The sequence below is a fragment of the Herpailurus yagouaroundi genome, unplaced genomic scaffold, assembly GCF_014898765.1.
Source record: "Herpailurus yagouaroundi ecotype Mexico unplaced genomic scaffold, PumYag 160, whole genome shotgun sequence".
NCBI classification, from domain to species: Eukaryota; Metazoa; Chordata; class Mammalia; order Carnivora; family Felidae; genus Herpailurus; species Herpailurus yagouaroundi.
Genome location: NW_024412401.1, coordinates 30,929,364 through 30,934,744, shown reverse-complemented (window position 1 = coordinate 30,934,744; position 5,381 = coordinate 30,929,364).

Genomic DNA, 5,381 nt, shown 5'->3' with positions numbered 1-5,381 from the left:
GCCTCTTGTTTCCTCCATGACTAGGAATGCCTTCAGGGAGAGCTCGCTTTTGTGGCTGAGGTTATACCATGCTAAAGAGGAGTGTGAAGCTTAAGAGAGCTGACAGTTAAAGTCTGATATTTTTATCAAGCTGAAGTGATACCTGAACTCCCTGCTCATACCCAGAATTCCTTTATCTGGTCACAAAACTATTTTTAGACCACCAATGACTGACAAAACAGATACAATGGTTTTCTTTCTGTGGAAGAAAGATACCAGTAACAAGTAATGCATAAGTCTCAATGACCTGAGGGCACTGATGGCTAAATTATAAAATATTTGATGGGTTTGGAGGTAAAGATGATGGTGCAGGTTACCAACAATGGAAAGAGATAATATAGAAAAGTAAAAAGAGTAGATGCAGTTGACCCTTGAACAACACGGGTTTGTTTGGAATGAGCAGGTCCACTTACAAACCGATTTTTTTCAAAAAATACAGTATGTACTTTTAACATTTATTTTCAATAAATACAGTATAAATACACGTACAGCACAGTACTATAAATGTACTTTCTCATCCTTATGATTTTCTTAACATTTCTGTAGCTTATTGTATTGTAAGAATATAGTATATAATATACATATAACATACAAAGTATGTTTTAATTGACTCCTTATGTTATTGATAAGGCTTCTGGTCAACAGTAGACTATTAGTAGTTAAGTTTTAGGAGAGTCAAAAGTTATATGCAGATTTCCCCCTGCGGCGTGGGGAGTCTGTGCCCCTAACCTCAGTGTTGTTCAAGATTCAACTGTACTTCAGTCTACAGTTTGGCTCTATGGATTAGAAACATAGATCTGCTACTCATTAGTTTTATGACCTTAAATAAATTACTACTCTGAATCAATTTGTTCAACCGTATAATGGTAATAATAACAGCGGACAGTAATTGTGATGCATAGAGCACATAGATCGTACTAAGTCTAATTCCTTATATCTTTCACCTTAGTACATATAGAGATTTGATCATAATATAGTCAAAGATTAAAATTACAGAATTTCAAATGACTATGCAACTGGGTTAACTGCCATAGCTGATTTTATTCTAAATAACTTCACCTTGGGTCCCCTATTAATCCAATATTAAGTTAACCATAAAATTTCCCGCAATTCATTAATTCAATAAACATTTATTGAAATTACACTACAGACCACATATCACATGAAACACTGTAAGAGATTAAAGGAACAATGTTGTCGTTTCTGGCTTCTTTTTATAAACCCACAGCCTACAGGCATATGAACAAATAATCAGTACACTGTGATAGTCATGACCATAGAAGAATGAAGTATGAGAGTTCAGAAGAAGGAGCAAGTAGTTCTACCCAGGGAAATACTTACGTTTATTGACTATTTACTATCCACCAAACAATATTCTAAATACTCTACATGTGCCAACTCAATAAGCATCACAATAAGACAATGAAATAGTTACTATAATTATTTCCATTTTGCATGTCAGGAAACTGAGGCATAGGGAGGTCAAATCTCTTGTCAAAGGTCACATCTAACAAGATCAGACCCATAATTTGAATCAAGCATGGTAGCCCCAAGACCACACTTCAAACCCTACAGTATACCTAGGACATTGATGGATGCCTCATAGAAAAGGTGGCACTGGAAACAGATTTTGTAGAATAAGCAGTTTGCAAGCCAGAGAAGGGAGGATCGGGAAGGTTAATGTACAACCAGGATACAGAAGCTCAGTGTTTGAAGATAACTGGGCAGTATATATAACCAAACGAGGAAAACATACCAAAAACTAGCAGGAGCCAAGGCTAATAAAGCTGCATATTAAATTAGCCTCCCTAACATTCCCTCCCAGCTATTCGATTAAACTTGGGTTCCTGTCAATGGCCCTTCCCGGGTCTCCAAAGCCAATCTTCTATCTTCCTCTTTGGTCCCGTTTAATTCTACAGCTAGCCTTGTTGCTCATCAGAACAAATATACCATGAGGAATAATCATGGAACTATCCACCTTGGATAAACAATGTGCTTACACCACCTCACATCTGTCAGAATGGCTAAAATCAATGACTCACAAAACAACAAATGTTGGCAAGGATGAGGAGAAAAGGGAACCCTTTTGCACTGTCGGTGGGAATGCAAACTGGTGCAGCCACTCTGGAAAATAGTATGCAGGTTCCTCAAAAAATTAAAAAAAAAAAACAACCCTACAACCCAGCAAATGCATTACTAGGTATTTATCCAAAGCATACAAAAATGTTGATTTGAAGGGGCACATGCACCCCAATGTTTATAGCAGCCTTATCAACAAAACCAAATTATGGAAAGAGCCCAAATGTCCATCAACTGATGAATCGATGAAGAAGATGTAGTGTACGTACATACAATGGAATACTACTCAGCAACGCAAAGAATGAAATCTTGCCATTTGAAACAATGTGGATGAACTAGAGGTTATTATGCTAAGCCAAATAAATCAGTCAGAGAAAGACAGGTATCATATGACTTAACTCATGAAGAATTTGAGAAATACAATGGATGAACATAGGGGAAGAGAAGGAAAAATAAAAACAGGGAGGCAAATCATAAGAGACTCTTAAATACAGAGAATTGAGAGTTGCTGGAGAACCAGTGGGTAGGGGGACAGGTGATGAGCATTAATGAAGGCACTTTTGGGGATGAGCACTTGAGTATCTGTCATATGTAAGACATCAATCACTGGGTTCTACTCCTGAAGCCATCACTACACTGTATGTTAATTAACTTGAATTTAAATCAATCATTCACCAACTGTTAGGTGTTATTTGGATAACTACCTAACACTGAGTATTTAAAAACGATCCCAAGTATTTGGCCATATGTTTATAAAGGCCATATTTTTGCCGTATCAGAAGAGGCTACACCATAATTTATTATCTAAATGGAAAACCATTACCCAATTTTCCATGGACTTTGTGAGGGGTGAAAAGGAGAAGCAAATAAGGGAAATACTCTGCTTAATGAACTTTGGAAGCCCAAGACTGTAGGAGATTCCCAGAGAGGAAACTCCAAGGAAATAAGCATTAGTTCCTTCCCAATGTATCTGCATCAGGTAATTTTTGCCCTTTACTAAATCTCTGCCAACAAAGATAATGGGAATTCAAGGAAACAAGAACTATGTGAGGCAAAATGTTCAGGACTGTTGGCTAAATCACATGCCTGGAAAACACCCAACATGGCCCAATATCACTCTTTGCTCATATGACATCGTGGTGAGAACATCTATTCTGGGAAGCCCTGAAAAATAGACTACTTACTAAAACAACTTGCTCTCAAAGAAAGATAGGGAACTGAGGGAGCAACTCAAAAGATCACTGAGATGGGCTAGATGGGTGATGAGTATTAAGGAGGGTACTTGTGATGAGCACTGGGTGTTGTTGTATGTAAGTGATGAATCACTGAATTCTACTTCTGAAACCAATATTGCACTGTATATTAACTAAAATTTAAATTTTAAAAAGATAATTGACATTGAGAGAAGGGTTTTTAACTCAGAGTAGATAATGCTCAAATTGGTTGTATATGCTAAGGAGGATTCAGGGGGCGGGGGGGGGGGCGGTGCAGGGAATGGGAGTTAAAGACACATGACAAAATGAGGCTAAGAGATCTACGAATGCCATGGGAATGCAAGCTGGTGCAGCCACTCTGGAAAACAGTATGGAGCTTCCTCAAAAAACTAAAACTAGAACTATCCTACAACCCAGCAATTGTGCCACTAGGCATTTATCCAAGGAATACAGGTGTGCTGTTTCCAAGGGACACCTGCACCCCTATGTTTATAGCAGCACTACCAACAATAGCCAAAGTATGGAAAGAGCCCAAATGGCCATCGATGGATGAATGGATAAAGATGTGGTATATATACACAATGGAGTATTACTCAGCAATCAAAAACAATGAAATTTTGCCATTTGCAATTACGTGGATGGAACTGGAGGGTATTATGCTAAGTAAAATTAGAGAAAGACAAAAATCCTATGACTTCACTCATATGAGGACTTTAAGAGACAAAACAGATGAACATAAGGGAAGGGAAACAAAAATAATATAAAAACAGGGAGGGGGACAAAACAGAAGAGATTCATAAATATGGAGAATAAACAGAGAGTTACTGGAGGGGTTGTGGGAGGGGGGATGGGCTAAATGGGTAAGGGGCACTAAGGAATCTACTCCTGAAATCATTGTTGCACTATATGCTAATTAATTTGGATGTAAATTTTAAAAAATAAAAAATAAAACAAGTTAAAAAAAAAAAGAGAGATCTAGCAACGCCATTGGAAGAGTGGCTTAAAACTGGTAATTGAAGATGTTATACGGAAATGGAGTGAGAAAACTTCCCCTGATACGGTAAAAAACGAGAAAAAGATGCACCTTCAGAAGGTGAAGGAAATACTACTGACAGCTGTTTCCTTATGGTCTTGTCTGCTCAGTACAGATCCTTGCTTTTGCCCCTTGTCTCACTCCCAATGTCCACCCACCACCTAGTCCTGTTGATCCTGCCTCCAAAGTGTATCTATAATAAAGCCACATCTCCATTTCCAGTGCCACCGCTGAATTCCAAGCCACAATGATCCCTAGCCTAGATCCCTCCAAGAGCTTTCCAGCTGTTTACCTACTTCCTCTATTCTCCATGCAGCTGCCAGAGAGGGATTGCATAAGTGAGAATTGATTCCAGCTCCCCCATGGCTCCATGAATACAATAAAAATCCCTTTTCTGCCAAGCACTCTCAGATCCTCTGTCCTAGCTCTCCTGTCTAGCTCAATTTTATGTCATTCTCTCCCCCTTTTTGTGGTCCAGTAATTTTGATCTTCTCCATTTTTCAAATAAACCATGCTCCTTATTACTCAGGTCATTCTGAATGCTACTTGCTCTCACCTAAACGCTCTTTCCTGGCCCTTTCATTTATTTCTGTCTGTGTGGAGGGTTCCTTCTCTTTCCTGAAGCCTCATGCTAAATGTCTTCTTTTCAAAAAAAAGTCCTCAATGATCAGCTTGTCCAAGGAAATACCCATCACTACTCTAAAGCAGGGATCTGACAGTTAAGATGGTAGACCAAGGAAACTGCCTAATTTCAAATCTCTGCTTCATCACTTGTATGACCCCAAGCAAGTAACTTAATTGTTCTCCACTATGTGGGAATAATACGTAATAGTTATTCAGAGGCTGATTGTGACAATCAAATGAATCAACAAGCATAAGAAAATTACAGTGCCTGGTCCTTTAAGTGTTCAATAATGACTTACTTCCCTCGAACATTTTAATTTGTACCTCAGTGTTTCATGTTTACTTACTATGCTCACACATCAAACATTTTGTTTCATGTTTACTGTGTGTCA